Below are 11,104 nucleotides of genomic sequence, written 5' to 3'. Positions count from 1 at the left end.
TTGTCATTTTTGTCATTTTTGTCATTTTTGTCATTTTTGTCATTTTTGTCATTTTTGTCATTTTTGTCATTTTTGTCATTTTTGTCATTTTTGTCATTTTTGTCATTTTTGTCATTTTTGTCATTTTTGTCATTTTTGTCATTTTTGTCATTTTTGTCATTTTTGTCATTTTTGTCATTTTTGTCATTTTTGTCATTTTTGTCATTTTTGTCATTTTTGTCATTTTTGTCATTTTTGTCATTTTTGTCATTTTTGTCATTTTTGTCATTTTTGTCATTTTTGTCATTTTTGTCATTTTTGTCATTTTTGTCATTTTTGTCATTTTTGTCATTTTTGTCATTTTTGTCATTTTTGTCATTTATGTCATTTTTGTCGTTTTTGTCATTTTTGTCATTTTTGTCGTTTTTGTCATTTTTGTCATTTTTGTCATTTTTGTCATTTTTGTCATTTTTGTCATTTTTGTCATTTTTGTCATTTTTGTCATTTTTGTCATTTTTGTCATTTTTGTCATTTTTGTCATTTTTGTCATTTTTGTCATTTTTGTCATTTTTGTCATTTTTGTCATTTTTGTCATTTTTGTCATTTTTGTCATTTTTGTCATTTTTGTCATTTTTGTCATTTTTGTCATTTTTGTCATTTTTGTCATTTTTGTCATTTTTGTCATTTTTGTCATTTTTGTCATTTTTGTCATTTTTGTCATTTTTGTCATTTTTGTCATTTTTGTCATTTTTGTCATTTTTGTCATTTTTGTCATTTTTGTCATTTTTGTCACTTTTGTCATTTTTGTCAATTTTGTCATTTTTGTCATTTTTGTCATTTTTGTCATTTTTGCCAATTTTGCCAATTTGGACAATTTTGACAATTTTGACAATTTTGACAATTTTGACAATTTTGACAATTTTGACAATTTTGACAATTTTGACAATTTTGACAATTTTGACAATTTTGACAATTTTGACAATTTTGACAATTTTGACAATTTTGACAATTTTGACAATTTTGACAATTTTGACAATTTTGGCAATTTTGACAATTTTGACAATTTTGACAATTTTGACAATTTTGACAATTTTGACAATTTTGACAATTTTGACAATTTTGACAATCTTGACAATCTTGACAATTTTGACAATTTTGACAATTTTGACAATTTTGACAATTTTGACAATTTTGACAATTTTGACAATTTTGACAATTTTGACAATTTTGACAATTTTGACAATTTTGACAATTTTGACAATTTTGGCAATTTTGACAATTTTGACAATTTTGACAATTTTGACAATTTTGACAATTTTGACCATTTTGACAATTTTGGCAATTTTGACAATTTTGACAATTTTGACAATTTTGACAATTTTGACAATTTTGACAATTTTGACAATTTTGACAATTTTGACAATTTTGACAATTTTGACAATTTGGACAATTTTGACAATTTTGACAATTTTGACAATTTTGACAATTTTGACAATTTTGAAAATTTTGAAAATTTTGACAATTTTGACAATTTTGACAATTTTGACAATTTTGACAATTTTGACAATTTTGACAATTTTGACAATTTTCACCATTCGGACATGCTTGACAATGTTTCATTCAAAGGCCAATATTAGAATTGCAATAAATAACATCTGAAATTATAATTTAATTTAATTATAAATTGTAATTTGAGAACGCCACAAACGTGGTTAAGCGTCTGTAATGAGAAAAAAAATTATTTAAGTACTCTTCATTTGCAAAATACCCCTTTTACAGGTGTATAAAATATTGAACTGACTCACTTAATGATCAGTAAAGTCAATTAAAAGATTGTAAACACTAAATAAATGCAAATACTTTTAAACACTTTGTGTTATGATCTGAGAAGATTTGAAAAAGTGTAACGTATGGAATTGAACAAAAAATTAAAAAAATAAATTTTACTCAATTTTTGTGCTAATGTCTCAATTATAAGTTTTTTCATTTCAGCGTGAGCATCGTTGGTTTGATACAGTGTCATCTACGTTTCGAAAAAGTAAACTTTGTTTGGTGGCGCTACCTGTTAGCGAAATCAAACAAAACTTTTCTTTCCGTTTCTGGATCGAGAATTTCTATTCAGGAAGCTTAACTGAATTTTTAGGTCGAAAACTTATTTTCACCGAAAAATAGTATCGTTATGATATTCTGTGATTTTTCAATTGAAATTCTCATAAACTAATTCGAAAAGTCTTTTTTTTAAAGGAAAATTGTAATTAAGTCCAAAATCCTAAGTTAAACGTTTGAATAAATACTCATAGAAGTTTCAATTGTTTCGGTAATGGATCGAGTAACGTCTGTTTTGTGTCCTAACGACATACTGATATTTAATGATAACTACATAGTACAAGTCCACCACTTCGGTTGAAAACGTGCGTGGATAAAAAGGAAAATAACGAAATTAATGGACCTTCAAAAACGACTCTTTAGAAGTACACCCACTTAATTATTGCAATTATCGTATCACAACAACATGCTCAGCACCATTTTCACAAAGTCCGTTTAGCGGTTGCATGCACAATGTGATCCGGAAAAAGTAGATTTTTGTTATGTTCTGTTCCTTTTTCAAGTTTCGAGAATAAAAAGGGCAGCAGCAAATCGTCCGCACTCTCCGTAATAATAATAATGCCCCCGATAGTGAGTGTTGCTATTGCTGCTCTATGGAGTGGGATTAACGACACGACGATGATAAAATTAATATTAGAGGAGGGCAGCGTGGAAAAACCAACATAGAATAAAGAGACAAGAAAGAAGGAGGTGCTGCAAATGTGCCACAATTATGAGTGCATGAAAAAGCAACATAAAAGTTTAGGCTAACCATTAAATTAGCATACGTACGTATGTAAACCGCTTATTTCTTTTTGATATCTCATCAAAAAAGCCCGCTCCCAGGCCAGTTGGACATTGTTGATTCAGATCAACTGATAGGGGTTTCTTGGGAAAAAAAACCAGGAACTGAAACAAAAAAAATACCGGTTTGACGAATTTAAATCTATCCAAACGACAGAAAATTCTATGTTTATTTTAGGGCGTTAAACAAAATCAAAATCAAAGTTTGAAGTTCAACATTCGGAAACTGGATTCAGAAATCAGTTATGAAAATTTAAATTAGAACTAACAGTTCGATTCCTTTCTCAGTTAGTTCAAAATTCCCCAAAATAGGTATACATTCAGGCGTTTTTCCTTCTCCCGATTACTCTGATAGTAAAACCAATTTTCCCGCTTCACAAAAGTTGTTAGTTCAGTTTCAATTTCGTAAAACGATTCGCATGTTATCGGCACTGTTTGCATTGAACAGCAAGGCAACAACAACATCAACCAAAGCCTTATTCAATCTCCGGTGCAGATTTTATTCAATTGCGGAAAAACCTTTCTATATAAGCCGGCCAGGCCAGTCCAGTCGAGGATTGTTATCAAATACACACAAAATCATGGACAAAAAAAAGCAACCATCGAATCGATGAGACCGCAAAACAAAAGCTTTTGCAGTCAGCTGTTGCTGACTGAACCAAAACCAATATGACGGAAATCCAATTTGAGCCGAAGTAGGATGCATTTTATTTGTACACTTTCCGAGAACCATTTGGGCCAATATAGTAAATAGGTTGTGAGTGAAAAATTGCATAACATCCTACCATTTCTTATATTTTAATTTTCAGTCCGCTACCAGTTCAACATTGTTTAATCAGATCAACTGATACGGGTTTCTCGGGGAAAAAACCAAGATTTAAAATTAAAAAACTTTAACTCGACGAATTCAGGTAAATGTAAACATCCAAATGATAGATGAAGGATTTACAATTAAATTTTACTAGAAATTCTCAGAAAGGTTAGGAAATAATATGCATTTTGCTACAAATTTTTTTTTTTTAATCATAGGTTTGTTTATTAAGGCATTTTACTTAAAAAGTTTCATTTTGCCGAGTGGATCACTTTTTAATCTATGTTAGTAGAGGGGGAGCCGTAATAGTCGCGGCGACTCAACGTTAGCTTTGATTTTAGTTTGGGAGAGGGAAGGGGGACGTGTAGGGTTCACTATAAAACGATTTTCCATCTGCGCTCGGTGGTGGCATTCTGTAGCTGTGGTTGCAGTAGCTACCCCAGGTAATCGTCTTCCTGGCCAGCCTTTTGGTGGTGTTTGTCGAACCCATCGGATGGAAGGTTACTCTATCAATTAGACAAAGAAAACATTAATAGGGAACAACTACAGGGGGGAAGTTACAAAGGTAGGAGGACTAGACAACCAAGTCAGACATTTTAAGAAATTTTTAAATAGGGTACAAATATTCAAGATCAAAGCTTGCCAAGATGTCTCGAATTGGGACATCAGGTAGTTTACATCGGGCCCTAAGGGTATCCAGTAGCCAAGCCCTCGATCGATCAAACCGTTCACACGTCCACACAACATGATCAATGTCGTGGTAGCCACCCCCACAAATACAAACATTGCTTGTAACTAGTTGTATACGAAACAAATGCGCGTCAAGCCGGTAGTGATTTGACATGAGCCGAGAAACCACGCGAATGAAATCGCGACTCATGTTAAAATGCTTAAACCATGCCTTCGTCGGAACCTTAGGGATAATCGTATGGAGCCAACGTCCCAGTGTGCCATCATCCCAGCTAGACTGCCAAGCGTTAATCGCTAAAGTGCGAGGTATTGAAAAGTATTCATTGTAAGTTATTATCCTCTCAAAGATTTCACCTTGTAACGCGCCTACCTTAGCCAATGAGTCCGCCTTCTCATTACCTTGAATAAGACAATGAGACGGGATCCAAGCTAAGGTAATCCTATATGAATTTTCGATCAAAGCGCCCAATACCCCTGAAATTTCTAGCAAAAAATGGGAAGAGCGCTTCATCAATTTCATCGATCGAATCGCCTCAACGGAACTGAGACTATCCGAATAGATGAAATAGTGGTCTGCGGGCAGTGTGCGAATCTGTTCCAAGGTACAATAAATTGCGGCTAGTTCGGCAACGTAAACAGAGCATGGCTCTCGAAGCTTGAACGAAGCTTCAAAGCCCTCATTGTACACTGCGAAACCAGTCGCGCCGTCGATTCTTGAACCATCAGTAAAGAACATTTTTGTAGGATCAATTTCACGTACTTTTGAAGCAAAGATTGAAGGAATGATGTTGGGTCGGACGTGATCTGGTATTCCACGGATGTCAGCGATGATGGACAGATCGAATTTTATCAAGGAACTGCTAATCGGGTAAAAGTGACTCGTGTCCGAATTTAATAAAGAAGGATTAATTTCTAATTGACTAAAAGTATGATAATTGTGTACATATTTTACTTGCGGATTAATATTCACAAGCCTTTCCAAATTTTCTATCACCAAAGGATTCATAGTTACACTTCGAATTAGGAAACGTAGCGATAAATCGAAGAACCGATTTTTCAACGGCATCACTCCCGCCAGTACTTCGAGACTCATCGTATGTGTCGACTGCATACAACCCATGGCAATACGCAAACAACGATACTGTATTCGTTCTAGTTTGATCAAGTGAGTTTTCGCGGCGGACTCAAAGCAAAAGCTTCCGTATTCTATGACCGACAGTATCGTTGTTTGGTATAACCTGATGAGGTCCTGCGGGTGAGCACCCCACCAGGTTCCAGTAATCGTTCGAAGGAAATTGATTCTCTTTTGGCATTTTTGTGTCAAGTACCTAATATGTTTTCCCCAGAGGCATTTAGAGTCGAACCAGACACCCAAATATTTAAAACTAAGAGATTGAGTTAGAGTTCTACCCATCATAAGGAGCTCTATTTGAGGAGGGGAATGCTTCCTTGAAAAAACTACTAACTCGGTTTTACTAGGCGAAAACTCGATGCCTAGATTCCTGGCCCAATGTGATAAGTTATTTAGAGTTTCTTGCAAAGGAGGTTTTATTTGAGTGTCTGTTTTACCTGTGATATGAACAACACAGTCATCCGCAAGCTGTCTTAGCGTGCAATTTTGTGCGATACAAGCATCGATTTCTCGGACATAAAAGTTGTATAGCAGGGGGCTTAAACATGAGCCTTGGGGTAGACCCATGTAACTAATTCGTTCAACTTTGGTTTCTCCATGACTAAAATGCATGATTTTTTCAGACAACAGGTTATATAGAAAATTGTTCAATATTGGTGAAAGTCCGCAAGAGTTAAGATTACTAGATAGCACTTCTATGGACACCGAATCGAATGCCCCTTTGATATCCAGAAATACTGCCCCCATCTGCTCTTTTTGGGCAAACGCCAATTGAATGTCTGATGAAAGTAATGCTAGACAGTCGTTCGTACCCTTGCCTCTACGGAACCCAAATTGTGTACTCGACAACAGGTTGTTTGATTCAACCCATTTATCCAGCCGAAAGAGAATCATTTTTTCGAGCAATTTCCGGAGACACGAGAGCATTGCGATCGGCCTATACGAATTGTACTCAGAAGCTGGTTTTCCCGGTTTTTGGATGGCGATGACTTTCACTTGTCTCCAGTCATGCGGAACAATATTTAGCTCCAAACACTTATTGAATAAATTCAACAAGCGTTTTTTAGCGGTATCTGGCAGATTTTTCAACAAATTGAATTTGATTCTATCCAGTCCGGGGGCTGAATTGTTGCAAGACCAGAGCGCAAGTGAAAGTTCGACCATCGAGAATTGATCTTCCGTTACGCAACAATTCTCTGTATCCCGATAGTTTTTCTGAGCTGGTGCTGCGTCCGGGCAGACCTTTTTCGCGAACTGTATCAGCCATCGACTCGAGCTTTCCTCACTTTCGTTTGAAGGTGTGTGATTTCGCATGTTTCGTGCTGTTCTCCAAAGCGTGTGCAGAGACGTTTCTCGAGATAACCCATCCACGAATCGCCGCCAGTACCCACGTTTCTTGCCCCTGATTAAATTCTTGAACTTGCGTTCCAAGGCCAAGTAACGTTGGAATTTCTATGGCAATCCGGTTCTGCGAAACTCGGCAAACGCCTTGCACTTTTCTCCTCGCGCACGTGAGCAGTCTCCATCCCACCATGGAGTGGGAGGCCGTTTTTGTATCGTCGAGCTTTCATTCCGTCTGACCTGTGCCCCGATTGCACAGTCCACAATTGTCCCGGAAATAAAACTGTACTCTGCCTCCGGAGGCAGTTCGTCTGTTGAGTCGATGGCTTCAATGACATCCGATGCATACTTTTTCCAATCTATATTCCTTGTGAGGTCATAAGGAATATTGATATCTTCGGGTGGACTACGACCACTGGTGATAGAAATATGGATAGGCAAATGATCGCTTCCCTGAGGGTCCTGGATTACCTTCCACGTACAATCCAAGCTCAGAGAGGAAGAAGCTAAAGAAAGGTCTAAAATACTATGCTGTGATTGGGATCCATTAATTCGAGTCACTTCCCCATTGTTTAAGACAGTCATGTTGAAGTCGTCGCACAGCTCATAAATAATGTTAGCACGTTCATCATCACGTGAGCTACCCCAGCCCACGCCATGGGAGTTAAAATCTCCCAGAACTAGCCGGGATTCTGGGAGAAGTGAAATAATATTCGCCAATTGGTTCCGGCTAACGCTTGAAGATGGCGGAATATAAACCGAGGCTAGACAAAGGACTTGTCCTTTTATTCTAGCTTGGCAACTAACGACTTCAATACCTGGGGATGGTTGTAGTGGAATACGATAGAAAGAGTGGCATTTCTTGATCCCCAAAAGAACGCCGCCCCCTCTTTGACCATCACGATCCAGGCGAATAATGTTGTGGCTGTGGAAGGAGAAATCTACGTTTGGAGAGAGCCAAGTTTCGCATAAGGCGAACACATCACAATTCAAATTGTGTACCAAAGCTTGAAAAGAGTCTAATTTTGGTAGAATACTTCTGCAGTTCCATTGTAATACAGAAACAATTTCTCTTCCCTCATTGAATGAATTAGCCATCAAAAGAAATTGTTTCTGAAATGAGGGTCATGGTGAGAGCTTTCTTTTTTAAAATTTCTCTCAAAAGGGGTACAAACATATTAATCATAGTCCTCCATCCTGCTGGTACACTGAAAAAGTCCAGGATGAACGAAACAATTTCCGAGAATTTCATCTTACCATCAGCCGAAAAGCTGGGAAAACTTTTCGACGATGGATCAGATGCAGTTTCTCTGGAAATTGTTGCATTCCTGTAAGCTACTGATGGGCCTGAATTCTGAAGGGAAGCCTGGGGTTTTGACTTCCCAGAAAGTGGAGGGAAGTCCTTCGGGGATGGATTAAAACCCGGAGGAATCTGAATAGGAGGGGAAGAATTACTATTTCCACTTTGAGGATTTCTTTTAGTTTTAATTTTGCTGGCAGCTAATAGGGGTTGTGTGTTAGTTGTGCGTTTCCTTTTTGGAGCCTGTGAAACATTTTTATTAAAGAATGGCCCAGTTGATGTTCCTTCACATGGATCCTCCCCTTCGGACTCATCCTCGCTTAGAAGGCCAAACTGGTTTTCTGAGACGATTGGCAAAGACTTTATTAGCATGTCTCTATAGGACTTTTTGACACGAGTTTTTAGAGAAGTCTTGATTTTTTCCCGGCGCGATATGTACTTTGGGCACGCCGAGAGAGCATGAGATACTTCCCCAGAGCAATACAAACACCTGTTTGCTGCTGGTGTTGTACACGAAGCTTCCTCATGCTTCTCCCCGCACTTAGAGCAGCGTGCCTGATTGCAGCAGTAGGCGGCCGTATGATCCAACTGCTTGCACTTCTGGCAGAACATGACCGAAGGCACATAAAGTCTCACAGGTAGACGAACCTTCCCGATCGCAACGTAATCAGGAAGTGCAGTGCCGGAAAAGGTAACCCGAAAAGAGTTCGACAGGGAAAACGTTCTTTCCTCCCCCTCGCCAGATGCTTATTTTAATTGTCGCGCGTCCAACACCTTGACCGTTGGAAGAGCAGGATCCTTGAATCGGCCAACCCCTGATTCCATTAGGTCATCGACGGTCAAACCCTCTTCAGTTACCACTCCGTCGATTTCCACGTCACGAGCGGGAACGTAAACGCGGTACTCGATCGTAAACTTCTGGTCACAAGCAATGGCATTTGCTTCCTTCAAGCTACCAACAACAATGCGCATCTTATGCGGTCTCATTGGCTGGTAGCTAATTACGGAAGGGTAAGATCGATCAAGGTCCCGGGCGATTGAAATCACATTGGGTGATTTCCCATTCGGTTTGGACCGGATATAAACTACTCAAGGTCCCGTCGATTCAGCTTGGTAAACCCGACGACGAGGGGCAGCTTGAGGCAACTCGTTAGCTTTTTCGAGAGGGGTTGATGATGATGGGGTGTTCACTTGAGAAGTTGACAATGACTGGGAGTTGCCAAACACAAAGGGAGTTTGGGAAGAAGGGGTTTGCGGTAAGGGGGAAGGGGTATCTTCCGTGTCCGAGAGGTACATAGGATAGAAAGTTCTTTCCTCAGAAAATCTTTCTTTGGAAACATCCTCCCGAAGGGGTGGATCTTTGCCCGCCTCGCCGTCGTCATCCATGAGTCGGCAATTTCCGAGCTAATGGGTTCGAGCGGAGAACAAAACCTTGAAACTCAAAAAAAAAAAAAAAAAACAAAACAAAACTCAAAAAAAAATATTAATAATAATTAATAAGAATATAAACGAAATGTACAGCAGAAATGAGGGATAAATGAATTAAACCAAACCAATAAAAAACAAATTAAAAAAAAAAATTGTTTGAAGAAAAAAAAAATTTTAGGTGGGCCCTAATCCCCTAATATGCGAGCCACCCTATACCACCTGATGCCAACGCGGTCTTTTGTGTTGGCTTCTGGATGAACCTTCTTTTGTTGTTGAGCACTTGAAGACGGTGATAAAACCACTACGTTTCCCGGTAACGGCACTTCAATCCGGATATTTCAGGAACCTTCAACAACCTGCAGGTAAGTTTATTGCGAAGCAATGCAGCAAAACTCAAACCTCACTATTTTTTCGAGCTTCACTAACGTGGATAAATAAGAAAAGGCGACCACTCACGACGAGTTCTGCGGAACGAATGCCCTGATTTTGCTACAAATGTTAAAATAATAAAAAAAAATGACAAAAAAAACACAGCAAAAGTGACAGAATCGACAAAAAAAACAAAATGACAAAAATGACAAAAATGACAAAAATGACAAAAATGACAAAAATGACAAAAATGACAAAAATGACAAAAATGACAAAAATGACAAAAATGACAAAAATGACAAAAATGACAAAAATGACAAAAATGACAAAAATGACAAAAATGACAAAAATGACAAAAATGACAAAAATGACAAAAATGACAAAAATGACAAAAATGACAAAAAATGACAAAAATGACAAAAATGACAAAAATGACAAAAATGACAAAAATGACAAAAATGACAAAAATGAAAAAAATGACAAAAATGAAAAAAATGACAAAAATGACAAAAATGACAAAAATGACAAAAATGACAAAAATGACAAAAATGACAAAAATTACAAAAATTACAAAAATTACAAAAATGACAAAAATGACAAAAATGACAAAAATGACAAAAATGACAAAAATGACAAAAATGACAAAAATGACAAAAATGACAAAAATGACAAAAATGACAAAAATGACAAAAATGACAAAAATGACAAAAATGACAAAAATGACAAAAATGACAAAAATGACAAAAATGACAAAAATGACAAAAATGACAAAAATGACAAAAATGACAAAAATGACAAAAATGACAAAAATGACAAAAATGACAAAAATGACAAAAATGACAAAAATGACAAAAATGACAAAAATGACAAAAATGACAAAAATGACAAAAATGACAAAAATGACCCCATTCGAAATCCGTCAGCATTTGTGATCCGCAAGCCACAGAACGATCAACTTGTAATTGTATGGAACTTTGGGTGTTGGGCGTTTTTGTTCGATTATTATCTGCTCCGTGAGGGTGCCAGCGACATTTTCAACGTGAAGAAGCATCTGAACTGGAAGGCCGAAAAGGGAACGACCGACCCGGGGACAATTTTACTGTTTATGCTCACAGTTGGTCACCACCAGTCCCACTTCAAGCCATTCAGCAGCACTTTGTGGCAC

This window comes from Uranotaenia lowii, chromosome 2 (genome assembly GCF_029784155.1).
Source record: "Uranotaenia lowii strain MFRU-FL chromosome 2, ASM2978415v1, whole genome shotgun sequence".
Lineage (NCBI taxonomy): Eukaryota > Metazoa > Arthropoda > Insecta > Diptera > Culicidae > Uranotaenia > Uranotaenia lowii.
This window is presented reverse-complemented; position numbering follows the sequence as displayed.